Source organism: Vicugna pacos, chromosome X, assembly GCF_048564905.1.
Source record: "Vicugna pacos chromosome X, VicPac4, whole genome shotgun sequence".
Classification (NCBI taxonomy): domain Eukaryota; kingdom Metazoa; phylum Chordata; class Mammalia; order Artiodactyla; family Camelidae; genus Vicugna; species Vicugna pacos.
In genome coordinates, this window is record NC_133023.1 from 82,397,920 (window position 1) to 82,425,807 (window position 27,888).

The following is a 27,888-nucleotide window of genomic DNA, read 5'->3' on the forward strand; positions in this document are numbered from 1 at the left end:
GCTATGGCAAGTTGAAAATGTTGTAGGTGGCCACAGCTAAAGGAAAATGGCAAACTCCTCTTAAAATCCCAAAGGCCATTTCTAAAACCTAAGGTATTCCTTCACATACAAATGAAATGCCCAACCTTCCCAATTATATTTCTATGAGAAAATAAAACATCATTCTCTGAAAAACAAATTCTTAAGCTGAACATTGATCTAATCTTTAATGAGGTTGGTGACAACCTACCTCAGGGCACAGCTGACACTGGGACAGTGGAAACTAAACACCTTTTGAACATACACAGCCCAGAGTTCCATTCCCCTCTCCCCTATCCAAGCAGAGGGGAAGAAGGAAATTATATATTTATTCAGGATACCTATCAAAGTTTTTCATTCTTAGGTCTTAATGTAAATAACTGAGTATGTAGATAGTCTATTTATCCTCTGCAAAACAAATTTTACTTCCACTATTTTTTTTTTGTTTTTCAATCACTGACCTTCCACAGAAGAGTAGGTAACACTCTTCGATGGCTTCCCACGGTTCTGAGAATCAAACTCAAATTATTGCTCAGAATCTCCAGGCCCTGCATTAGCTATTCTCTGACTCCCCCAGGCTCTCTCACACCTTCAACCACTCCTCCCACGTAGCTCACTAGGCTCCATCCATCCTGGCTTGTTTTTTGTTCCTCCAACACCTCAAGTTTGTTTTTCTGCCTGAAGGCCTTGGCTCTTACCCTTCTCTCTGCTCTTGACAAGGTAAACTCCCTGGTCAAAGGTCACCTTCCCCGAGAGGCCTTTCCAGACCACCCTGGCTAAACAGGCCCTTTCCAGTTCTCACGACACATTATTTCCTTCACTGTTTTCACTACAATCTGTAAGGATCTTCTTCATTTGTTCATTTGCTTGTTGTCTCTATCCTGTGGGGGATATAACATCTGTGAGATTCCAGAAGAACAAGGGTCATGCCCCTTAAGGTTTATCTTTGTGCGGAACACAAGGCCTGGCAAATAGAAGGTGCTCAACATATTCTGTAAAATAAATTCCTAAAAGAATGGACAATATATTTTAACGGCCGATTGCTATGCATGACAATAACTTAAGGAAGCCTGTTTTTTCCCCTAATTTTGAGATATTTTCTCTAGAACTGTTCACTTTCCAAAACTCTACATCTTCTGAAATCTGATGATACCTCACAAAGTGTTGTTTCATAGTTAACAAAAATGCTGGTTTCAACCCATGGATTTAAGGAAAAATTACTTGGAGGACATTATAGGAGATTACAGTAGTTTCTTCAAAATCAACAAAATCAACCACTTTGAAAATCGGTTAGTCTCCTTTCACTAATGTAAATCAAAAAACATGAAGAAAAGTAATTTAAAATATAAAGAAAGGAAAAAGAGGATTCACCAACACACTGATGTTTATGAACATCAGGAAAACCCAGTCTGAGGGCCTCTAAGTGTACCATGTGGTTTATCAATTCCACACTGAGCCACAGTCAAAAGATTCAGAGCAAAGTACTTAAGATGAACTCATATCCACCTTTATTTTTTTGTCTGGCAAACATAAATAGTTCATTTAGGGCAATGTTAGATTAGACTTAGTATCACTAATAATAATGAAAGGAAAAGAAACAGCATAATAACATAAACTTTTTTCCTTGAAACTTTTTCAAGTTTGTGTATCTTCACAGAAAGGCTTGCCAAGAAAAACACAGGTTTAGAAGGGTGGGCCTATTGGTATAAGTCCCCTTTCCCTACTATATTCTGTGTTTTTTAAAAGAACTAAAGTGAAGTCGGGAATTTACAAAATGAATGGGGGAAACTACAAATCATCTGCAAGCCATATAACTAAATTGGTAACCAATAGACTTTACTATTCATGTGAAAACCACTTTTGTCAGAAAATCACCTAAAACTATATAGTCACACCACCCTTTTTTAAAGTGTGCTTATAAAAGTGGCAGGTTCAAAGCCTTGAGAATTTGAGGTTCTTATCTATTTTTAAAATACATCATTTGATGTTGCAGCACTGTCTCACTGCCAAAACAAGTGCTCCCAGGACAGTGAAATTTAGCTCTCATCTTCATTCACAACTAAATTTCTTCTGAAAATTACTGACAATTAGTGCTCATCAGGTCAAAGGCAACACCTGGTCACACATCAAGCAAACAATTCTTCACTGCTGAGTATAAAGATATTAATAAGACCTTGCAGTTAAGGGAGCTAATATTTTAAAACGTAAAATGATGTCATAACTGCTTAGTTGATTATTGCACTTTTCTCAGTTTTCAACACTTTTCTCAGTTTTCAAACTTGAACTCTAGATATAGCCCATTTCCAAAAACACAGCTACCAAGGTCCGCATGTGCCAGTTCCCGGTATCTGCCTCCACTTTTAGCTTCTCCATTCAATTTTCTTCACGCACTAATTGGAGCATGGAAGTGAGTAAATGAAACTCAGTATCGGAGCTAACAGGGCAACTGCATGGGGAGAAGGCAATATCGCGGCGGGAATACCTGGGGCTGTGTGAAATCAACGTCAGCCAACTAATCTACAATCCACAGAAAAGCAGTCTCTTTTACACGGTCTTTAAATTCTGCTTCTTCAGGGTATATACAAATAAGAAATATAATTAAGAAACTGTAGCTTCTTTAAAGAAAAAGAAAGAAGGCAAGTGTCCTCCAGAGACAGTTTAAAACCCCAGAGTCTGTCACTTCCCATTTGGTGTGCTTAGTAACCAGCCTATGCTAACTCGAATGACTTTATCCCAAACCACCAGTGCTCTAACCACACCAAAACGATGAACATCCCAGTTCACAGAAGGAGAAATGAAGCCAGGCATCAAAGTCCCTCCCACTCTCTCTCTGGCCTGCTTGGCAGCGTGGGAAAAATCAGATTTAGGACCATGTGCTAGGACTAAATACAAACATACATACCTTCTAAGTGGTTGTGGTTTTCGGACTAAGTTATTTAAAACTAGAAAGAAACTTTCAAGTTCCTTAACTGATATTTACTAAAGGATCATTCCCATCACTCTCAGTAAACCGTAGACTAGACTGTAAGATTCCAAGAGAATCATTAGTCAATTGTGATTAATCCAAAGAAGCCAAGACTTTTAGAGATGAAAACGTTCAAAGCAGAGTTAAAAGCTTCGAGGAAGAGAAGAGTACTCAGAAGCCAGCAGCGGAGCATCGCAAGTTAGAAGATTCTGAGGGAAGGATGGGTTGGGAGGCACAAAGCAGAAACTGTTAGAAGGCAAGAGACAGTGGGGCCGAGGCGGGCAGATGGACCCCAGAACATCAAGGACAGCCCGGAGATCTTGGAGGGATAACAAAGCAGCAAAGGAAAACTAGGTTTAGTGTTCCTAAAAGAACCCAGGCGTCTGGCAGAGCCAGCGAGTCTGAGGTAGGGATGAGAAGGTGTAGGGATAAGGGCGCACACCCGCAAGCGAGCGAAAAAAGGGTTGGGGGACAAGGGGCCATGCAATGAGCGAAGGTAGCTCCCTGTCCCAGTGCCCCTGGTGCAGTTCACAACTCCGGACCGCGCACCGCCTGGCCTCGCCGGGTCCTGGGGGCGCGGCGCCGGCTGACGGAGCCCCTGCGACTTCAGGACCCTGCCTCACCTTGTTTGCCGCGTCCCGCCGCCGGTCCGCCGGCCGCCGCGCTCCGAGGGCGAAAGAGCGAGTCGCGCGGCGTAGCCGGGGCTCCCTCCTGCCGCGAGGCACCGGCCCCCGCGCCTCCGCACCCGCTGCTCGCCCGGGTCACTTCGCCGGGCTCTCCCGCAGGCGGAGAGCACGGACCGTAAGCCGAATGCCACTCCACTTACTTCAAAAATCCCCGTTCCAGGCTTCCCCGGAATAGGAACAGTGCTGCTGCGGCCGCAGCGGCAGAGCCTCCGCCTGACCTCACCGGGGGGGGGGGGGGGGCGGGAGAGGGGGGCGGGAGCCCAGTTGGGGAGGGGAGGGGAGGGGAGAGGAGGGGAGGGAGCGCGCGAGCGGGGGAAACATGGCGGCGGGGGTGGTCCCGGCGGCGCCTGCGCGGGAGGCGGGGGAGCTGGGGCTAGGACCGTGTGGAGGGTGCGAGATCAACTCCTCCGCGGTCGCCGGACCGTGGCGAGGAGGGGCCCGGAGGCGGGGTGACCCCCAAGTGGCCGTCGCGCCTCCGAAACCGGGACGCTCGGCTTTGAGCACACATGGCCTCTAGCGCACAGGAGGCCAAAGAGGTGAAAACTGTCAAGTAACCAGGGACACAGGGCGCCCGCCAAGAGGAGGCCCCCTGGTGCCTCCTGCCCGCCGCTGTCGCGGCCCCTCTCGGTCACGGAGGCCCGGGGCACAAAGTGTGCCCTCGAAACCGCTTCACCTCGGTGGGGCGCGCACCTCAAAATCAGCCTGACCAGGCGGTCACACAACTGTTCATCACTCTTCGGATGCGGCACGCGCTTCATCGCTCCTCCTCCCTCCGGGAGGTATGGGCGATTAAGAAAGAGGAAGAATAACAAATACAGCACTTTAACATTTAACCGAGACTCTGCTAAGAACCCAGCGTTGAATTATTAACTCACTTCTCACTCAAGGCTACTCCACAAGGTCCACGGTACTGTTATCTCCATTTTACAAGTGACAACTGAGGCGTAAAGGTCAAACGAGTCGCCCAAGGTTACCCAACTGGTAAGGGACAGAGCAGGACCCAGAATCCCAAGTAGTGTGATTCAAGCGCCCGAGCTCTTAAACCACGGTGCAAGGCTGCTTCCAAACTGGTGGAACTGCTATTCTAAGTCAGAATCTTGACTTTCTCCTCCCAGTTCTGTCCGCCAAGCCCCCAACAAAAACCCCAGTCAAGCCTGTTTTTCCCCCTCGGAGATCTTCCATTCGTTCTTTGCCTTCTTGACGGTTACGGCCTGGGGCCACCTTCTTACATCTCTTCCTTGGCCTCTTCTACTTATAATTCCAGACTCCTCCTAGAAAAAATAATGGGTGCTTGCTGTTAGCAACCAGTTTACTCACTGTTTGCTTTTTTGGTTTTTGTTTGTTTTTCAAAGTGATGGGGGTAACTGTGGGGACTGTTCTTCATGTTTTCCTGTGCCTACCAGTAAACTGATCAGGCATCTGAGTTATCAACATTGCTGACTTAGTATTTCAAATTCCATACGCTGAAATTCTAGTAGTGAGTTTTAGGTAACTTTGAAAATGATCAGATACTCAAAAACTTGCTAGAACTAACGATATCATCACAATGTTAGGCTTTATCAAACTGGTGAAAAGGTAAGAATTCCAAATGCACGTGGAATTTACATTATTATCTTTTACCTGTCAGTGAATTCAACACAGTCCATCTCTGTTAACAGGAATGCATTCATTGGCTTCTCCACCAGGCTTATTCGACAAATATTGCACACAAAATGCCTATTAAATGGAAAGTACCACACAGGAGTTGACAATCTCATTGAGGAAATATGTTTAAAGCAATTGAGTTCAGGGTGTATGAAAAATCTGGCACATACATTAAAACTAAATAAGTAAATACAACAGAGTTGATATACATCCAAGTAATTTCTTCATCTCTGCCATAAAAGTTCAAGTAGGGTAGTTTTACAGGAAGTTCTCAAACAGAAATAACAGGATAACGGGATAATCAGGTGTGGACCTAGCAGCCCCAACTGAAGATAAAAGAAAACACTTCAAGGTACATAGCAAGGGTAAACAACCAGATAGGTCTAAGATACATTAAAAAGACACTTATTCAGGAGGAATTAGTTGCTCTTTGGATTCAGAGGCTTTGAATAGTTAATCTAGTGGACAGAGCAATTGACTTGGAGTCAGAAGACAGGAACTATGTGACATGAAATTAGCCCCATCAGCTCTCTTAAGTGTGTCTTCCTGAATTTAGGGGTAATGATATCGGCCTGATCTGCCTCACAGCATTGTTCTAGGTTTAAAAAAAATTAAAAAGTCATGTGAAAGTACCTTATAAAAACCACATACAAATGTAAGGCGATGTTTTTGTTAATATCAGACTGATTGGTCACTAGAAGCTAGGGGTGTAATCATGAAGATTGCTGCTTGTTAAACCTGTAGCCAAAAATGCCAAGAATTAGAAAAAAACATGGTGGGGGAGGGTAGAGCTCAATGGTAGAGTGCATGCTTAGCATACACGAGGTCCTGGGTTCAATCCTCCGCACCTCCATTTAAAACAATATATAAATAAACCTAATTACTACCCCCAATAAATAAAATTCAATAGAAAAAAATTGGAATACCAATAGTACAGTAAAAATCTAAAGAATGGGAAGATGTAACAGAGGCTCAGGGAATAAGAAAAGAAGTCAAAACAATTTATAACTGGTGAAAAGAATATAGAAAACAATGATGGCTATTATGGACTGAACTGTGCACCCCTCCTCAAAATTCATATATTGAAATCTTAACCCCCAGTACCTCAAAATGTAATGTTATTTGAAGATAAATTATTTAAACAAGTAATTAAATTAAAATAAAGTCTTTAGGGTGGGCCCTCATCGCACATGACTGTTGTCCCTCTGAGAAGAGGAGATCGGGACACACACGTGCATGTACACTGACCCTGTAAGGACAGAGGAAGAGGTGGCCATCTGTAAGCCAAGGAAAGAGGCCTCAGAGGAAACCAAACCTGCAGGCACCTTGATCATGCACACACAGCCTCTATGAGAACTGTGAGAAAATAAATTTCTGTTTATTATTGTTTAAGCCACCTAGTTCATGGTACTTTGTTATGACTGTTCTAGCAAACTAACATAACGGGAAGAAATTTAAATGCCAGCTGGGTATCCTCTGCATTATTGTTCATTGCTGCATAGCAAATTGCCACAAACTTGGTGCTGGCCTAAAACTACACACATATATTCTCTCAGTTTCTGGGGGGTCCAGAGTGCGGGTATAGCTGAGCTGGCTGTGCTGCTCAGGATCTCACAAAAGCTGCAATCAAGTTGTCCACTGGGCTGCATTCACCTGAGGAGCTCAGAGTCCTCCTTCAGATTCATTCAGGTTGTTGTCTGTATTCGGTTCCTCGTGGTTATTAAAGGATTGACACCCTCAGCATCCACAGGCTCTCGAGTCTATCACTCTCCATCATCAGTTTAAAACAGAGCTAATTGGCCATGGTCAGCCGGAGAACATCTTTCTTCTCCTGAAGGGATTTTAATTACATCTTCAGAATCTCTTTACCTTTGTCATGTAATATAATCTAATCATCGGAGTGATCCCAGAGCAGATCCACAAGTCTGGACTACACTTGACGGGCTGGGAATATACAGGGTGTGTAGACCAGAGGGCAAGAATCTTGGAAGTCATCTTGGAATTCTGCCTACCATGCTCCCCAGTGGTTGGACAAGACCCATTTAATTATGGATTTCTAGAAAGTCAGCAAGATAGAGATGACAGAGGCATATGTGGACATGCTTGGACATGTGCACACACACCAAAGAGCACCAAGCCATGGTTGAGGCTTTGTCCATCCAGAAGCATTTGCCAGTCTGCTGTGTGCCTAATAGATGTGAAACTAAAAGGATTTCGATTGCATTAACTCTGATTAAAGAACAAGTTGAAAAGTATTAGGACATCTTTTTGGCCTCTTGGCTCAATTTGTGTTTCTTTGAAACACTCATCTGGCCCTTGACTGAATGTCATGGGTATTTATGGAGAGTCCACAGGGTGTCTGCTTAGCCCTTTCCTTGCTCCATAGCTTGAAATAAGGAACAGAGTAAGGAGAAAGGTTTCTAGTCCCCTGTGGCTCACAAAATTGTGTAGACCAGATAAGTAGCCAGAATATATATAGAGAGAGATAGATAGACATATAGATAGATAGACAGATAGATACGTGGGAGGTGATGTGTGTTTAAATACATAAATAAATAAATACACACTTGCTAAATGAAAAGAAACCAACATGTTCCATCCCCTTAGTTAGATAAGTGAGCTCTTCACTGGGCTTCAAGGAAAGGTCAAGAGCGAGCTTGAAGAGTCAGGGGCAGGAAAGGATGGAAAAGGATGTGTACAGATTTTCTAACATCAAGGGAGATACAAGCCATAAACTACACTAACTCTATTTTCTGTGCAGGATTCTGGGATGATTCTAACCCTGCCCTCTTCTGTCCAGATGGTTGCAGAACTGACTTCTCAACACAAGTCCTATGCACTTAATTCTTACAGGAGCTCAAATTTGGAGGGTTAGAAATCTAAAAGTTTCTGGCAACTCTGGAATCAAAAGGTTTGAAAAATAGACCTGTAGGATGAGTGCAAGGGATATATTAAGGGGTTTTAGGTGTAAAAGTGATAAGAGGCAATGTATGTTTTCAACTCACCATGATTTCTCTGAGCTGGATAGGGGCAAAAGCCAAAGCAGTGGCTGTAGAGACAGAAAAGAGGATGATGGATCAAAGATATATTCAAGAGGATGACCCAGCAACTAGGAAGGCCCATTCAACTGGATGAAAGATGGTATCATTTACTAGCCTGGGAAAGACTGGAGCAACCAGGTTTTGGAGGAGGGTTTTTGGGGGTGGGGGGTTGCACTGCATAAAGAGTTCCATTTTAGACATGTTCCATTTGACTGTGAGATATTCAAGAGGAGAGATCAAACAGGTAGGGAGATTCTCTGCAATGGAGAGGCTTCACTGGCAGGCTTCCACAAGAAATAGTGCATAACTGTTGTCAGTCGCCCCCCCAACATGCTACAACATGATATCCATAACAACTTGGATGAAACTCAAAATAATTATCTTAAGTGAGTGGAAGATGCCACACCGAAAGGGGTACATACTGTATGATGCAATTTATATAAAATTCTAGAAAATGAAAATGAGTCTATAGCAATAGAAAGCAGATCAGTGATTGCCTCAGGATGAGTACCTCATCTCTCCATTCATTCAACAAACATCTATTGAATGCCTCCCATATGCAAGGCCAATGTAAACTCTATGGGAGACACAAAGAAATATAAGATCTGCTCTCAAAATTTATAAAATCATTTTGAGGAGATATGCCAAAGCTCAAGTAACCACTATATCAAGCATGTGTGATAAGTGTCATGTGTGTGACACAAGCAACAGGAATTCACGTAATCACTCTTTCTCATATCAGCGGGAGACGGTATAGCTCAAAGGCAGAGCACATGCTTAGCATGCATGAGGGTCTGGGTTCAATCACCAGTACCTACTATAAGAATAAATAAATAAAGAAACCTAATTACCTCCCCCTTCCCACCCCAAAATCCTTTTGTCAAATCAGTACATTGGAAATAAAGTTCCAAATCAGGAATTTGGTTAAATATATGAGTATATAATTGAATACTCCACACACTTTCAAAAATGATACATGACTTTATGTGTTAAAATGGAAAGAGGTTCATGATAGGTTAGAAAACAGTATTATGATACCTTCCCCCACAATAGACACATATAGATACATACAGAGAAAATAATTTAGAAAACTATACATTGAGATAATAGCAGTGTTTATCCTTTTCTGTATAAGATTATGGGGGTTATTATATTCTTTTACTTGTCTGTACTTTCTGATTTTTCTGTACTGAGCCTTGATGAAAATAATGTGATTTTTTTCCTAATAAAGAGGAAAGGCTTTAGTGAAATTTTTATGCAGAGTAATATATTAGCCAAGTCATTTTTAAAATTGTTTTTCTTCAGTTTTAATTGACACGTTACATTATATTAGTTTCAGGTATACAACATAGTAATTTGATATTTGTATACATTGTGAAATGATCACCACAATAAATCTCATTAAAATTCATCACCATTTCTTTTTTCTCTTGTGATGAGGACTTTTAAGATATCTCTTAACAACTTTCAAATACGCAGTACAATATTATTAACTATAGTCACCATGCTGTACATTACATCCCCATGACTTCATTTTATAGCTGAAAGTTTGGAACTTTTTGATCTCCATCCATTTTGCATCCCCATCGGCCCCCCGAAGCATGTTATTTCTAGATAGGACTAAATCCACTAGAGATACAGAACTAGAGCAGTTAATTAGAATATATTTATAAAGAAATGGTAGTTAAAACAATGGAAACAATTAAGAAAACTCTGGGGAACATACACTCACAGAAGACTTAGTTGCCAGAGGAGACACCAAAAGAACAATGGGTAAGAAAAGAGGTCACCTCCAAGTGAGAAACAAGAAAACATCAGGATCACTGGAGTTGTACTCAACATAGGAGATAAGGAGCACTTACACCCACAGGGAACTACTCTCCAAGTAGTCATATCCAGAGCAAGGGTTGAATTTTTAAACTTAAGATGCCTTTTTAAAACTTTACCATGATATTACTGTATAAAATAGCGTCATTTTTCTCAAATACAGATCTAAGTATGTCACCTACCAGTTTCAAATTGCTACTTCTTGCACATTAGAACTCATAGAAATCACGAGACCCAAGCTGGAATGGAGTGCAGACAAAATAATTAGATATCAAATATGATTTCAAAACTACTTTTGAAAGGCCTTCCATGTCCCTTCTTTGGTGCTGGAAGGTGAGCTCTCCCCAATACTACGTAAGTTGGGAAAGTCTTTTCCACCCACTGACTTCTCTAATCTGTAAATGCAATAATAACACTCACTATTCAACATTTCACAAATTGGGATGGATCGTGAATTAATGTGACTAAGGTACTCCAAGATGAAAAGCACTAGAGAACTGCAAACAGGGTTTGCCTTTATTCTTGGCAATAGTAAATGTGAACAGAGGAATTTTGTTGATTAGGGAGGAATAGCTTCTATTCCTTCAGGTTAATTTTCTTCTGATGTAACATTGTATTTCCTTCTGGAGGGCTTGCGGAGAGATTTCAACAGTAAAGTAAGCAGCAGGAATTCCTTGGGAACGATGGTCCCCGTTTCATAAACATGATATTGTTAGGGGTCTCTCTGCCTCTTATCCTCAGGTGGGACTTCAACAGCAACTAGTCAAGGTTCTTTCTCCAATCCCTCTTCCCCAACGAAGTCTCTGCTGCATCCACAGTTGTTGATATGTTTCCATAACCCATTCGATCCAAAGGCCGAAACCAGCAGTGACGACTCCTCATGCCACTAACCGCCACACCACCACGGCTTCGGGCTAGCCTCAACCTCTGCTAACACACACAAAATAAGGAAGTCTAGAGCAGTACCAGCCAAAAGAAATAGAATGTGAACCACAAATGTCAGCCAGGTATGCAATTTTAAATCTTCAAATAGCCACATTTTAAAAAGTAAAAAGAAACAGGTGAAATTAATTTAATAACATTTTATATAATCCAATAAAGCCAAAATCTTTTCCACATGTAATTATTACAAAAAAGAGTTCAGGAGATGTTTCATATTACTTTTGGGGGGTACTAAGTCTTTGAAATTTGGTGTGTATTTTACACTTACAACACATCTTAATTTGGACTAAGCCATATTCCAACAATAGCCACATGTGGGTAGTGGCTACTGCATTGAGCAGGACTAGACTTCTGGTTTATTGACCTGAAGTAACCTGAAATTATATAATTTGATATATGTGCATCAGAAAATGGTCTCCAGCAGTAGTATGCCCCTCACACAACACCATTTGAGCACGAAAAATAACATGGGAAAATGTGGTAATTTTTTATAGTCTATACATTAAAGGTTTTGCTAAGTACCACCAATAAACTACAATGGCATTATGTAGTAATATGATACAATAGCACATGTTACAGTGCAAGAAGATCCAAAAATTCTAAAGGATTTAGACTGCACATGAAAGACCAGCTGTCACATTTCTGACCAATCAGAAGAGAAACAGGTAGCAAGAAAGACCTACTGAGCGTATTAAGTTTAGAACAGAAGACATTTTTAAATAATGGCAATGCTTTGTCTGAATTTGGGATGAATTGGAATCCCATGAATACTCTGAAGAAAAACAATTGCATTACTTTCAAGTATATAGAGAAATGCAAATTAGATTGGCAAAGAGTCTGTAGAAACCCTTGACAGACTCACTCTATTAATCAAAAAGACAGTGGGCCAAGTAAGGCATCCAACACTTCCCACATGCTATTTCCTCTGTCTCTGCACATCATTCCCAAGTCCTTTTCTCCCAGACAACTTCTACTATTCTTCTGGCCTCAGTTTAATGTTTTTCTCCAGAAGACCCTTCTTCATATCCTAGACTAGAATGAATATGTCCATAGTATTCCCAAAGCACTCTGTACTCAAATAATATTTTCCCATTAATGTAAATCATTATTTGCCTTCATGCTGGAATATAAGCCCCACGGAGGTGTGTCTTGCTAATTAGTTAATCCCGGCATCTCAAATGAAGCCCAGCACATTGGGAGCACGCAAATATTGTTGATTTAATTTATTAACTCAAGTCACTAGTAGTTATGTTTTGTTATAGACTAACTAAAAGAGTGCCTCAACGGTGTTTATTCCTTTAAGTACTGTATACTCTCCTGATACAATCTTGTTTATAATACTGATGTTCTTGGCAATGTTTTTATTTTTCCATTGTAAGGACAAAATCTCAATTTCAGTCTAACTATTCTCAGATTCTCAATCAGTGAAGTCCACATCAATGAGGCTATACTGTGTTATGATTAGGTTACTCTTGGAATTTCATTCCAGCCATTTCATCTCAGGGATTAAAGATTCAGAATGTGATCTATCTACCTGACATGATTTTAAAATGATTTTAAATGATTTTAAAAGTGCCTTTCTTTTTGAGTCAGGCCCTAAGCACTTTAACTGCCTAAATCAGAGTTTGGGTATAAACCCTGTATTCATACATTCACAATATAGGATATCACATTTCAATTTAATTTCAATTTTACGAATAAAACATGTACAGCCAGGAGCTACTCCATTAAGCAGCCACACCCATCTTGGCCAACTGTAATGCTACGCTAATTAGCAGTATAGCCTCAGGCATGATGGAAAGGTTCAGAGCTCATCTAAATCTCTCATCTCAGTCCTCAATCCAACCTACCTTTTTACTTACCATTCTCTGGTTTGAAATCCACTGCTGTTTTCCCGACTACTCTTAATGACAAGAGTTACTATTTGTTGAGTGCAATGCGGAACCAGGTACTGTGCTAAGCCCTTAAGAAGCAGTATCTCATTCAGTCCTCATAACAATCCTATCAGGTAAGTGCCACTGGTGTCCTCAATTCACAGAAGTGCTGTATGAAGCACAGGAGGTTAAATAACTTCCAAAGGATTCACCGGTATTAAGAAGTAGAGATGGAATTTGATCCTGCAGAATCGAGCCTACATCATTTTGATGAAAATGTTGGTATTCTGGTGCATTCTCAGGGGAAAAGGAAAAAAAATTATACTATTTTTTACTCAAGATACTTGGGTATATGTCAAATCATCATGTTATATACCTTTAAATTACATAATGCTATATGTCAATTAGATCTCAAACATCAAAAAAGTTTGTTTAAAGATACTTGGGTGTAGATACACTAAAAGAGTGGCTATTAATTTTTTTCAGTTAAAGTTGCAGTATCATTCTTCTTTCTAAACCTTACCTATTTTTTAAAGTATTTGAAAAATCACTAAAACAGACTTTTTTCCAACATGAAACAATTAATATATAGACTATTTATGCATTCCCACATTCCTTGTTATAGACAGCTTTTTCCCCCTGTTCAAACTTCATCTAAAAATTGAGTTATATGAACGAGGATAAAAATTTTGAGTTGGAAAGGATCATACAGAAGATCCAACCTACTCACCATAAAGGCAAATTTCTGGATCAAGACTGAGTATACCAGGCCTTTAGTTAACTGGTTCATTAATTTGGCAAATATTTATTGAGTACCTACCACGTGTTTTACATAGTGTAGAAGAGACCATTACCCCTTTAAGAGCTTATATACTAGTAGAGGGAGTAAGACAATAATCAAGTAAACAATTGAATGAGTAAGATAAGGCAATAAGAAGTGTTGTGAAGGGAACTATACTTGATATCTTGTAGTAACTTATGGTGAAAAAGAACATTAAACAAATATATGTATATTCATGTATGACTGAAACATTGTGCTGTACACCAGAAACTGACACAACATTGTAAACTGACTATACTTCATTAAAAAATTAAAAGCTTTAGAAAGAAGTGTTATGCAAATAAATAATTAATTAATTAATTTTTAAAAAGAAGTGTTATGAAGAAAATAAAACAAAGAAATGGGATAGTGAGTGGTCTGGAATGGGAGGAGCGATTCCTGAAGGAATGGTCAGGAAAGAATGCTCTTTAAGAAGTAAAATTTGCACTGAGCAACGAATAGTGAGAGGAAGCCACCCCAACAAAGATCTGAAGGAAAGTCACTTCAGTGAGGAAATGGCAAATGAAAGGCCCTGAGGTGGGAAAGAATTTTATGCATTAAAGGAACAGGACAAAAGCCACTATAGCTGAAGGACAGTAAACTGTGGACTGAGTGGTACAGCATGATGTCAAGAAAATGTGGATTAAAAACAAAATCACTTAGGGCCTGTGGTCAGTGTCAAGGAATTTTGATATTATTCTAGTTGTAATGAGAAGTCATGGGAAATTTTGGAGCAAGGCAGTGATGTGATGTCGTAGTTTTTTACATAATATTATTAAGTGTACTAAAGCCTTAAATCAGAGAACAGTATCAATAACTTATCGTTAGGTCTCAGTTGTATACAGAATTGCCTGACCATGAGTTGAGTTCGTTTACTATAAATGCTTTGAGGAAATAATGGATACTTTTAGAAGTTATAGCAATTATTGTTACAGTAATGGCCCCTCATTGAATCACATCTCCCTGTACCCATTGCCTGCCTACAGTCCTTCAAGACAGTGACTCTCAGCTTGGCCTCCCACACTGACTCTGTGGCTAGCTTTGGCCAATGGGACGTGAGCAAGAATGTCACAAGCAGAGGCTGGAAAAGCACTAAGCATTGGAGCTTGCTCTCTCTTGCTGCTGGTGGAACCCAGCAACACTGTGAAGAAGTTCAAGATATCCTACTGGAATGTGAGTGACACTTGGCCCAAATACTTCCATCATCCCTGCTGACAGCCAGCCAACCATCACCAGACAAATGAATCAGCCCAACCACAGGCTTAAACTCTGCTGACACTCAGCCCAGCTAAACCCTAACCAAACTGCCAGATCACAGGCTAGTGAGCAAATCAAACATTTTAAGCCCTAAATCTGGGGTAATCTGTTATGCAGAAATGAGTAACTGAGGCAGCTATATAAATAGAATCTTATTATAATAAGCTTAAAAGTATATCAAAATTTTGCATAAACATATCTACTTTTAAGTTACACTTTGTAAAATGATTCACTCGGTTTCAAAAGTGCTTGAGGCAATTTAAAATGATAAGTTTTATCAATGATATGATATTTTAAACACCATCAGAAATTTATTAATATTATAGCTCCTCCTGTACAGCTATCCAAATACAGTCACCAAACATAAATGTCATCTAAAGGGACGCATCTGTATTAGTTTAGTGGCTACTTCTAGGGAAGGGACTTGTAAATCCACCTCATTTATGCAATTTCTTTTTTTTCCTTAGTTCAACTTTTAAATAATGAACAATTTCACATGATTCAAAAGCAAATAATTACTCACAGACATAGAACACAAACTTATGGTTACCGGGGGGAAAGGGGGTGGGAAGGGATAAATTGAGAGTTTAAGATTTGCTACACTACTATATATAAAACAGATACACAACAAGTTTATACTGTACAGCACAGGGAACTATATTCAATATCTTATAGTAACCTATGATGAAAAAGAATATGAAAAGAAATATATGTATGTATATGTATGACTGAAACATTATGCTGTACACCAGAAACAGACTCAACATAGTAAACTGACTATACTTGAATTTAAAAAATAAATAAAATTTTTAAAAAGCACAAAATTATAAAATGATACATATCTAGTTAAAAGGACTTTTTCTGTCCTATCTACCTAGGACCTCCCCATCCCACATAATCATTAATATTCATTTCCTGTGGATCCTTCCAAAGTTTCTTTATAAGTTTTAATTTAAGAACTAAAACAAGAAAACCTTATTTGTATGTATTTTAAAGTAGTAAATGGGGTAAGAGGGGGAGGATATAATGGTATTTGTTAAAAGAGCACTTCTTCTGCATAGGGCGGTTGCTATTCTGTTTACCACCAACTTTTGCTTGGGTTTTATTAACGAAGTTAATAGAAGAAGTATTTGTTGAGTGTCCTCTCAAGGACAATTTTAGGTGCTGGCTGTGTATGTAGCCCAGTTAAGAACATCATTAATATACTATGGTGAATACAAAAGTAAATTTTAATTGGTGACTCTAATTTCACAGTAAAACAATAATTTTTTATAAATATAGTAGTCTCTAACCACAAAATCCAAATTTTCTACTGAGCATGATAAAGGAAATTGAATATTTACAAAACATTTAATCAAAACATAAACAGCTGGAAAGATCAAACATGAAGTTGAAGAAAAGAAAAATACAAGAAACTTGGGAAAATAGCTTTAGGAATGTCCATAGTTACTAGCTTTCAGCCACCAGGAAGACGTCCAATGAAAACTAAGATTTAAATGCCCTCAGGGAAGAAGGAGTTTCAACATTTAGCAGCTTCATTGCTTAGAAAGTATCTGACCTAAATTCACAGGAGAATCACTCATATTTAAGTTACCTCATACTAATCTATTTCTCCAGCTGATAAATGTATTGGTGATGTGATGGACACAAAAGCATTTTAAAACAAAGACCACACAGGAATTTTAATATTAACTTGTCCCGAGAGAACAAACTAACTAAAAAAGAAAATAACATCTGTCCTGAGAGAAATCACAGCCCTAAGCAACTACACGGCATTATGCTCCCTAAAAAGCCAGAAGGCAGGTTTGGTCAACCGTGAGATCACCACTTGCATTTTTATGTGTCCCCCTCCCAGTGTTTGAAAGAACTTTCAAAACTGAAATCAGTTCAAACAATTATGTCCACAATGTCCTTTAATAGCCTTCAGGGTTCAACATTTTATTCTCAAGGGAATGCTTTTCCACACATTATGTTTCTGGTCAGTTTTAATGTTGAAAGCAAACAGGTCTTGAAAGTAGATGTTTTCAAAATGTAGTTAATAAATAAAGTTTCTCAGCTCAGCAACTTTCTTTCCATTATCATTATAAATAGAGCCAAGTGGAGGAAAAGGGTAGAGATGCTATTAATGGAATCATTTGGAAGAAAACATGACATAAGGAAATAACAACCTTCAATGGAGTGAAATTCATTTAACTTCTTATTAGATAACTGTGTTAGTCAGGGTTCTCCAAAGAAACAGAACCAATAAGATATCTATTTATCTATCTATCTATCTATATTTACATAAGATATATAAAATTATAAATTATATATCCCTTATTATATATAAGGGATAAATTAAGAGTTAGGGATTAGAAGATACAAACTACTATATATAAAACAGATAAATAACAAGGACCTGGTATAGCACAAGGAACTCTATTCAATACCTTGTAATAACCTAAAATGGAAAATATGAAAAAGAATATATATATGTAAAACTGAATATATATGTATAACAGCAAATGTATTTTGCTGTATACCAGAAACTAATACAACACAGTAAATCAACTAAACTTCAATAAAAAGATATATAAGATTACATATATATATTATATATGGGATTATATATTATATATATAGGATATAGAGAAATATATTGATTGATTTAAGAAATTGGTTCACACAGTTGTGGAGGCCCACAGGCTGGAGACCCAAGGAAGAGCTGATGTTGAAGTTCAAGTCAAACTTCAGGCATGATTTCTCCATCCTGGAAGGAGGTCACTCTTTGTCCTATGAAGGCCTTCAACTGATTGGATGAGGCCCACCCACATTACTGTGAGTAGCATGCTTTACTCAAAGTCTACTGATTTAAATGTTAGTCTCATCCACAAAGTATCTTCTGAGCAACATCCAGAATAATACTGGACCAAGTATCTGGGTACCTGGGCCTAGCCAAGTTGACTCATAAAATTAACTATAACAACAATGAATCCTTAACAAATATTTCTAGAGCAATACAAATATTCCTGGAAAGTGGTACATAAAAAGGATTTTTATGGACAGAAGCCCCATGAGACTTCTCAAACTAAGGCTACTTTTAACCTGTAGCTTGGCCCTGCTAGTCCCTGAGGCTTTCCAAACAGGGGCAAACAATAACCCAATAAACAGACAGTTAGGTTCAGATTCAGAAGGCTTGAGACCTAGAGGATTGGTAGTTGAGAGAAGTCTTGCTCTGCTTAAGCTGGCAGACCAGAAGTAAACCCTGAGCACGCTCACACTTGGCTCTGCTTTTAAACCCCAGTGGGTTTGCTCAGTCTAGAAAAGTGGCCTCCTGCCTTGGATTATTGCTTTGTAGTCCAGGTCCTCAATTTGTGGCTCGTGCCTTCCCTAACTTCAACTTACTTGACCTGAGCCCAAACGCTCCCTGTACCCTATGAACTAGGGCTGCTTCAACATACCAACAGCAGCTCCCTGTCTGATTCTGAACATCAGCATATGGATGTTCTTCAGCATTGAGATTTGCTGTGTGTCCCTTTGAACACTTAATTTGGGTTCTGCACCCAATTCCAATATGTGTTTATGTTCATCTTGTGGGGTGGGGTGGGGCTTGTCCCTCAAACCAACAAGCAATTCTCCAAACACCAGATGGGTGTCCTACAATTCAACTCAATTTTGACAGTATCTACGCAGATAGCCTAAGATTCCACAAGTTAAGGGCTCAGTCCAACAAGACTGTGCACCACCCAAACTTCAGGTTATCACCTGTGTTTCCAACCAACCAGCTAGAGTGTAGGTTCTAACAACCCCCTCCTTGGGTTCAGTTAATTTAACAGACCAACTCACAGAACTTGGGAGAAACATTTTACTAGATTTTACTAGATTACCAGTTTATGATAAAAGAATATAACCAGGGAACAGCCAGATGGAAGAGATGCATAGGGAAAGGTATGGGGAAAGAGCAAGGAGCTTCCATGCCCTCTCCAGGCAGGCCACTCTCCCCAAATCTCCCTTGTTCACCAACGCAGCAACTCTCTGAACCCTGGCATTTTAGGTTTTTCTGGAGGCTTACATAGGCATGAATGATTAAATTATTGGCCAAAGATGACTGATTCAACCCCTAAGTCCTCTCCCCTCCCAGGAGGTCAAGGGGTGGGGCTGAAAGTTCCAACCCTTTAATCACGTGGTTGGTTCTCCTAGCAACAAACTCTCATCCTTAGACAAGATCCAAAAGTCACTTCATTAACATAACAAAAGACACCTTTATTGCTGTCTCCCAGGAAATTTCAAGAATTTTAGCAGCTCTATTCCAGAAACGGGGATGAAGACCAAATATATTTCTTGTTAGAAATCACAATATCACAACACTATTAGGAATGCTTTTTTCCCCAGCACCCATTCCTCTTCAATTTCTTTATCCTTGGAAGCCAGTATACAGACTGTTAAATTCTCCTATTCCTTCCCATCGTTCCTCAGGCTCCACTGCTTCCCCACTAGCCTGGGCCTGTTTGCAGTCTATGGCAGTAGATGAAAAGAAAAAAAAGTAAAAGTGAATGATACAATAGTAATATGAACAATAGTCCTTATTCATTCTTCAAGGTTAGATTCCTGAAGACCATATTTTCATAGAACTGAGTATATCGGATTTGAGTGTGGATTCAGCTTGTAGAACGAAAGTGTGAAAATTATACACTATAAAAAAATACAGTCATGACATTGCTGCTAAGAAGTTTCCATTACATTAACCCTATTGCAAAAGGACTTTCTTTGTAGGAGAATAACATAGTCTAAAATATTTTTTTTTAATTTTTTACTGAAATGTAGTTGATCTACAATGTCTCAGATGTACAGTAAAGTGATTCAACTTATAAAGTCTTAAGAGGAAAATGAGCTACAAAAGTATTTTTAAGGGAAAAACTGATTAGGAAATTATTTTGTAAATATCTGTAAAGCATATTAAATCAGCATGTCTAAGAGTGTCTGGACTGTAAATTGAGTAGTCACCTCTGAAAGATACTTTTAACTGATGTATATTTTTAAAAATACTAGAAGACAATTTTAATATTAACTTGTATTTATGTTACTAGATACCTACCAGTCATTCCATGCTCTGTGTATGTGTGTGCTCCCTGAGGGCAGCAAGAACTGTCACATAATTTTCATTGGTTATCACACCCCTGCTCTCACCCTACCCTCACCCTATGTTATCACCCCCTTGCTCTCTCCCCACCCTCACCCTGGGCCACCATGACTGACACAGCTAGACAGAATTCAGACTTCAGCAAGCCTTAGGAACCCAGTGCTGAGAAAAACTGATTCCAGAGGGAAGTACTTTCACTTGAGGCAACAGGAAACTCCAGGCCCAAAATGGTGAGCTGAGCCAGAAATGATGCCAGTCAGCCAAAATTCAAATGCCAAAGGTAAAGTTAGGGAAAGGATCAAATCCTGGAGAGGCCAAAGATGGGAATGATCAAAATCAGAGTACACAGCCAAAGGAGAAAAACAAGGAGACAAGATCAAATAAAATCAAATCGGGACTAATTAGGGGCAAGAATGCCAGGGAGCTACTGGGGCTGGCTTCAGAGAGGCCCACAAGGGTGTGTTGAAAAGGAGGGCAGGTAAGTCAGCCCAATGTAAAGAGTCAGGAGTGAGGTGGATTAATATTTCCTATGGTACCTTTCACAAGGTAAATTCTCAGTTAATATTAACTGAGCTAGTCAAGCAATAATTAGGTACACAAAATCCTGGGGGTCTGAAAGTTAATGTGGCACATTAGCCTGCACAAGAATAAAATAGCTCAAAGTTGAGAGCACAACACTGGGTGAAACATGAGACTTTTTTATGACAGTGAAATGAGAACTGCTTCAGAAGTCTGATGGCCTAAGACCAGCTTTGAAGAGGTACATGGGAGAAGGAAGGAAAGGAAGATAAGCTCATATTTACTAAATACTAATTCATTACCTGGCACCATTATGCATTTCGGTTAATTCAATCATCCAAAGGGTATGAGGTACTTAACAATCTTACAGATGAAGAGACTGGAGAGAAGTTAAGTAGCTTTCCTAAGGTCACACAGCCAGAATCCAAACACAGATCTGTCTGATTCCAGAATCCATGCTTTTTTAGAATATTCCATTGTCCATCTGATGAACCAGGTTGGGAAGAAGCATAGATGTGTCTAAGTGGAAAATCGGAGAGAGCAGCACCCTGTGGAGAACAGGGCAAGAAAGATCTCTGGAGGAGAGGGGCATGTCACTTCTTGAAAAGATACTACAATTTAATTCCTTGTGACTTTGGTTGACCTGCAGTAACAAAGCTGTGCTCCAGGTAACAAAGCTACTATATACTGAAAGTCTACTGTGTACTCATACCTTATGCTAGATACCATACATATATTAAACTCTAACATTTCCAAAGCATTTTCATAGCCATCTCTCCAAAATAAGGACTCAGATACATGGGATAAAGCCAAGAAGCCCAGATTTCAGAAATGGGAAACAACATACGGCAACAATGATAACCCAGTGCTGAAGCCCCCATGGCTAGGTGGGAACTGCCTGGATTCCTCCTGTCTAAAATCAGAATTGCTCCAGGGACTGAGATGTTGAATCTGCAGGAGGGAGACTAAGTTACCCCTCACTTGGAGGAAGAAAAGCAACAAGGCTATGAAATACACAGCACCTGATGGCAATTTCATTCAAGCATTGTCAGGCAGCTTTATCCAAAGAAAATAAAAACACGAATTAGAAAAGACGTATGCATCCCTATGTTCATGGCAGCATTATTTACAATTGCCAAGATATGGAAGCAACCTAAATGCCCATCAATACATGAATGGATAAAGAAGATGTGGTATATGTGTGCGTATACATACACACACACAGATACAATGGAATATTACTCAGTCATAGAAAATAATGAAATCTTACCATATGCAACAACATAGATGGACCTAGAGGGTATTATGCTAAGTGAAATAAGTCAGATCGAGAAAGACAAATACTGTATGATTTCATGAATATGTGGAATCTAAAAAACAAAACAAATGAACAAGCACAACAAAACAGACACAGAGTTACAGATTCAGTGAACAAACAGGAGGCTGCCTGAGGGGAGGGGAGGAAGGAAGAAATAAGTGAGGGGGATTAACCAGTACTATTGAACAGCTGCCTGGGATATAATCTCAGCTCTGTCACATTCCAGCTGTGTGATCTTGGGGGACTCTCTTCACTTCTCTGAGCATCAGGTTTTTCACAGGTTAAATGAGGATAATAACAGTAGGTACCACACAGGGTTGTTGTGAAGATTCAATGACAGTATGTGTAAAAACCTTACAATAGTGCTTACACACAGTAAGTGCAACATAAATGATAGCTTTTTGGGGTTTTTTTGGGGGGGTAAGATAATTAGGTTTATTTACTTTTAATGGAGGTACTGAGGATTAAACCCAGGACATTTGGGCATGCTAGGCATACACTCTATCACTGAGCTGTACTCTCCCCCTCTAAATGAGAGTTATATATATATATATTTTTTTAATGGAAGCATAGTCAGTTTACAATGTTATGTCAATTTCTGGTGTACACCATAAGGCTTTAAAAATTTTATCTGCATACACACCTTCCCCGTCACTCATTCATTGTCGACACCTTAGCCGAGATGGCATTTTCCAACATTAAGGCACTTGTTTCTGATCACTGCCACCTGAGCAGCAGGTAGGCTATGTCTAGCATATAATAACTGTCCAACAAATAGCTCGACTCAGAGAATGAAAGAATGACAAAAATCAAGCTTGTGCAGAAGGATCAAATGGAAGCAAAAAGAAATTGAAAGTTGAAACCGTAAGACTGCAGGTAAGATTCCAAAATGGTCTGGACCTTGAAATAGTTATGAGGCTATAGAATCAAAAGCTCTTAGACCAAAATTGTGTTCAAAGAAAATAATACAGAAAAGGTGAAGTTTAGACTAATGGAAAAAGCAGGAAGGAAGGGAGAGGGTTTTTGAATCCACTGAATCAGGACAAGACAACTAAATAGGATTTTAAAATTAGGATTTTAAAGGATTAGAAAATCCTTTCTAAATAGGATTTTAAAGTGTACACATGCAAACTTTATAGTCTTTTCACTTTTCAGGATTTTTAAAAAAAAAAAACCACTCCCAAGTTATTTTTGATAGGAAGAGAAAAATCTGGAAAAAAGAGAGTTCCTGGAGCACGAGAGATACCCATGCACACCTGGCCTTTTGTACTGCCAGCCTCCTTTCCAGGGAATTCATCCCTGTTCCTTTTTTCCCTTTCTTTTTAGGTAGGACTGCTAGAATGACCCAGCTCTGGACTGGATGCTTTTACTTGCAATCCTCAGCATTTCCGAGTCAAAGCTCTCTCCTCCCCACCCCTGGTGTTCATGATCTGCCTCATCTCTGCTATTTAGACCTAGTGTCCTGAAAGCAGCTGCCATGTGGCCCCTGTTCAGCATTTCTGTTAGCTTCCCACTAACCTTAGCACCACCTTTGCTGGGCAGGTTCGTGGTCTAGCCCAGGGATTTCCAAACCACAAGATGAGACCCAGTAGTCAATTTGGTGGGTCAAGATGAGATAACTTTTTCACTGGAACGAAATAGAATGGAAAAATAAATATCAGAGTGCATTGTACATAGTAAGGTTTGTCTTACAAAATTTTCTAAATTCAGTCATGTCTCTATATATTTGGTTATGATGTAAAATATATACCTTGCCTTGGGCCACGGTTAAAAATACTTGATAGCTACTGTGATTTAGTGCCACCTCAGTGTGCAAGGCCCTATTGTGTTTAGTGTAAGAATCAGACAAGCATGTTTTCCCCACAAGGAGCTTAGTTCAGTAGTTTAGCCTTTATGTAAATAACTCTGATACAAGACAGATAAGTACATACATCCATAAATAAGGTTTACAGATAAAGAAAATAACTTGGTGTCTATAATAATAAAACGCTATGTAGAATGCTTATTGAGTACATTCGTGCAAGGCAATGTGCTAAGTACTTTCCAGGCATTATCTCATTCGATGCTCTTAACAACACTATGAAATAGGCCCCAGGACTGAACAGCAGTGTTCTTTGAGTCCAACACCCATGTTCCTATGCTACTGAACACTGCCATCTTTGTAATTAGAAAATTGCCCCCCACCATTGTTCTAATACCTATTAATAATATTTCTACTTCTACTACCTCTAATAATACCAATAAAATATTCACAGTAGACCCTTCCTATTACCAGATGGTTACATTTAAGTTTGAAGTCCTCTCACTACCTATGAGTTTCAAAACAACAGATCTCCCACTGTAAGAGAACTTCTCTTGTCATGAGCTTCCAATATAAAAACAAAAACCACAAAAGGGGGAGGGGATCATTATGTGGTATGTCCTTGGTTGCCTCAAGAGTTGACTCTATGTCTTTGGGCTCATAAACATGAGCAGGTAGACAGTAATACTTTTCCTAAATGCAATCAACTAATTCCTGCATAAATTTTCTTTTACCTCCAGGGAGTTCACTGTAAATGTGAATAGTGTTTAAGCTATTAAATGTTAATATGCTCAGCTCATTAAATCTTCTTAGGAATAACATGTACCAAAGGAGGGTCTATTAACATCCATATGCCTATCTGAATGTCAGCCAGGAGTGTATGTGGGGCCCAAAGAAACACTAGGCAAGTCTTAGCCGGAGCAGAACCTGACCGGGAAGGGTGCTATGGGGCACCTGCTGCTGGGGCTAGACAACCAGTCCCAAGGAGCACTCGAGTGCAGAATATGAGAGGGCACAGTGGATGGGGCCTCTTAAAAAAACTGGCTGAGGTATGTGAAGAAGAAAATAGAAATGGAGGCATGGGCTACAACTTGAATTATCATTATATTATAGTCTTTTTTACAAAATGCATCCAGATGATTGTAATTCTTAATTATTAAATATTAGATACCTTTAAAGAAATCTTTCATGAATACATAAATTAGAAAGCATACTCATGGGGGGAGGGTATAGCTCAGTTGGTAGAGTGCCTGCTTCACATGCATGAGGTCCTGGGTTCAATCCCCTGTTCCGCCATGAAAATAATAAGTAAATAAATAAGAACCTAGAAAGCATACTCACAACCCCTATGAACCCACTGCCCAACAAAGATGCTAGAAGCCTGGTTTTGGACGCTATATTTGGGGCAAATCTGTTATTTGGTTTTGGTCTAGGTTGTTGGAAGGATGAATAGACAATGTCTACATCAGTATCATTTCAGTTTTTCTGAAATTGTGCATGACCAAGGCACAGCATTTGGAATTAATATGAATATCACAAAATTCTCTTTCAAATATAGGTAAGCATTCTAGATATGTGGACTAAAAATTCCCCTATCACTGCAAAAATAAAATGTTGCACTAATAGATCATAGTTACAGAAATGAGCTGATAAGTTTATGTACAAGTACAATGATTATGAACATCAAATAGTTAAATAGGAAAATAGATAAAGGATATGTATATTAAAGAGTGTGTTCACTAAATAAGTCTATGAAGAAAATTATATACTTATTGGACTAATGAATGTCATAAAACTTTTAAAATCCAAGGAAGGCCAAGTAGTATAGATTAGATTAAATAAACATTCTAGTATTTTTGGATTATTTGGAGTACTTGTATTTCTAACATGAAACAAAATAATCTTCAAGGACTGAATTTAATTTTCCAGCATTTAATTTCATGTAGGCCATAACCCTTTCAAGAAAAAGTTCTTTTTGAGAATGTTTTACATTTTGGGAGTCTGAAATTAAAAATGGAATGTCAACTCTGTCACCTCAGAATTTCACAGGGAGAAAAAACTCCCCCAAAATGCATGACAAAACATCTCCCATCCTCTACAAAAAAGAATCTAAACAGTGTAGTAAAGAGGAAAACACTAAATAAAACTGAAGCATCCTAAAAATATATTGTCTTTGCTCTGACCTCAGTTGACAGTGAATAACCTATTTAGTTTCACAAATGTGCAGTTCAGTGTCCACAGAAGCAATCGAGCAGCTTACAGTGTTTTTAAACAAAAAAAACAGTTTCTGTTCTGAACGAAAAAAACCAATAAAAATTTTGATTCCAAATGTTAACTAATGGAAGTGTAGAAGAATTAATTTTAAAAGTGAAGCTTTAGGTTTGTTCTTATATCTGACAAGTTCATTCTAAACTGGTGATATTTGGTTAGGCTGAATATCTTTTTTGATTTTTTTTTTTTATTTTCCTATTTTTTGATTAAAAATTTTTGTTTTTTAACTTTTAAATTTTGGGGGTTTTTTTGGTTTTATTTATTTTTTCTTTGTTTTATTTCCTTATTTTTCTTTCTTTTTTTTTTTTTCTAGGCCAAACATTGATGTTGCACTAGGCCCTTCAGTATTTTGTATTTGTTGATCTCTTACTGCTGTTTATTGTGTAAAGCTTACCTTTGCTCATAATTGAACTTTCTATAGATGGTAATCCTCTGGATTTGTTCTTTTCACTAAATATTATCTTTATGAGATGTGTTTTCTTTGCGATATCATACTACAATGTATGTAAATGCCTCAATTTATTTTATTAATCCAGTCTGTAAATGGACACTGGGATTGTTTCTTATCTCATTTAGTTTTTTTTACTATTATTAGCAAAGCTTCTCTGAATATTTCTGTTAATGCCTCTTTATGTACATGTTAAAGAATTCTAGAGTGTAATACTAGGAGTTGAATTGCTGGTTTGTAGGGGATGTGCGTTATTAGTAGATAATGCCAATAATTTTTCCAAAATGGTAGCCCTAATTTATACTCCAACCACAGCATTCATATCTATTCTTTCTCTGTAACTATAGAAATCTTGTGATACTACCAGGACTTACAGAGAATTATTATGGATGTCCTAAGACCTGCTCTTGGTTCTTCAACCAATTTGCTTTTAGATGAGTTGCTTAATCTTTCTAGGTCTCTCTTTATTCACTTCTCAAATGAACAATTTGGATGAGGAAACCTTTGTGAAATTTCTTTCAGCTCTAAAATTCTCTTATCTCCACTCTACAGTTGAGAATACAGTTGAGACACACAATGATAATTTGCTTTTCCCAAAGTCATATAGCATATCCTTGGGGCTCAAGTTCCTCACAATTAAAAAGCAGCTAAACTATATAATGTTACATGTCACTTCCAATTTTATGGGTCTGGAAAGAAAGTCCAAGGTTTCAGGGCCAACGTTAACCACCATGCATTAACTGACTCATTGCTACAAATATTAATTAAATACATACTATATGCAAGGCAGGCATCATAGATACCAAGGAGCTAATGGGCCTGGTCCTCTGCTTTTGAGGAGCCCACAAGGTAAGAGATACATAGATGAACAAAGATGTGTCATGCTATAGTGAGATAAGTACTATGATGGAGATCTGCACAAATCACGGGGTCGGGGGAGGAACCAGCGAAACTGGGAATACTTACTAAAGCAAATGAAAGCTTGGTGAGAGCCTGGACTAGCACTTTTGTCTGCCCTATATCTAACATATACTATTTTCCCAGCATCTAGCACGGTGCCTAGCACAGTGCCTGGCACAGCATCGTCCCTCAATAAATATTTATGAAAGGAATGAAGAATAATAATGCCTTATCTTCCTAAAACATTTTCACTGTTTACAAAATGCTGCTTTATACATTATCTTCATTGATCTTATCAGGTCCTTTGGTACAATACAAACAGATGGGGTTGAGAAATAGTCCCTGAAATGGCAAGTATCAGAAAAGATTAAGGAAAACCTGATAAAGTCACTGTTATCAAATCTGATCTTCTTAGCAGGTGTTTCTTACACATGAGGA

At 38.9% G+C, this 27,888-nt stretch overlaps 1 protein-coding gene and 1 non-coding gene across 3 annotated transcripts in view; one reads left to right on the plus strand and one right to left on the minus strand.

Annotated features, from left to right (window-relative positions):
• The window catches only part of KLHL13 (kelch like family member 13), a 159,928-nt gene extending 156,049 nt beyond the window's left edge, over positions 1 to 3,879 (minus strand). Inside the window, exon 1 of one of the 2 annotated variants that reach the window (XM_072955699.1) lies at positions 3,607 to 3,879. The gene's annotated coding sequence lies outside the window, so the exon portion shown is untranslated. The remainder of the gene's footprint in view (positions 1 to 3,606) is intronic. The other variant, XM_072955701.1, reaches the window with a different exon arrangement.
• Positions 3,880 to 25,053: 21,174 nt separating this feature from the next.
• On the plus strand, positions 25,054 to 25,127 carry TRNAV-CAC (transfer RNA valine (anticodon CAC)). The gene has a single exon. It is a non-coding gene; the product is annotated as a tRNA-Val (tRNA).
• The last annotated feature ends 2,761 nt before the right edge of the window (positions 25,128 to 27,888 follow it).